The sequence below is a fragment of the Penaeus monodon genome, chromosome 28, assembly GCF_015228065.2.
Source record: "Penaeus monodon isolate SGIC_2016 chromosome 28, NSTDA_Pmon_1, whole genome shotgun sequence".
In the NCBI taxonomy this organism is placed as follows: Eukaryota; Metazoa; Arthropoda; class Malacostraca; order Decapoda; family Penaeidae; genus Penaeus; species Penaeus monodon.
The window spans coordinates 4777421-4777894 of record NC_051413.1 but is presented as its reverse complement, the minus strand read 5'-3'; positions in this window follow the sequence as shown (position 1 = coordinate 4777894).

Below are 474 nucleotides of genomic sequence, written 5' to 3'. Positions count from 1 at the left end.
AAGAATGCTGATGCTTTTAAAACCCCTACATAACCTATTATTATTATATTATTATTATATTTTATTTTTATTTATTATTATTATTATTTTATTATTTTTTATTATTTATTTTTTATTATTATTTTATTATTATTATTAATTATTATTATTATTATTTTATTTTTTTATTTTTATCTTTATTTATTATATTATTATCATATTATTATTTTATTATTATTATTATTATCATGTGTCCACTTATATTATATAATATTATTAATATATTATATATAATTATATATTAATATAATTAATATATTATATATATTATAATATTATTAATATATTATATTATAATATAATAAAATTATATTACCAAATTATATTAACACATAGAATATTATAAATTATAGATATTTTAAACTAATTTCCTTCCTAATTAATTCGTGTATTCCTAACATTTTCCAACTGAACTTAATTTCCTTTATTACTAAC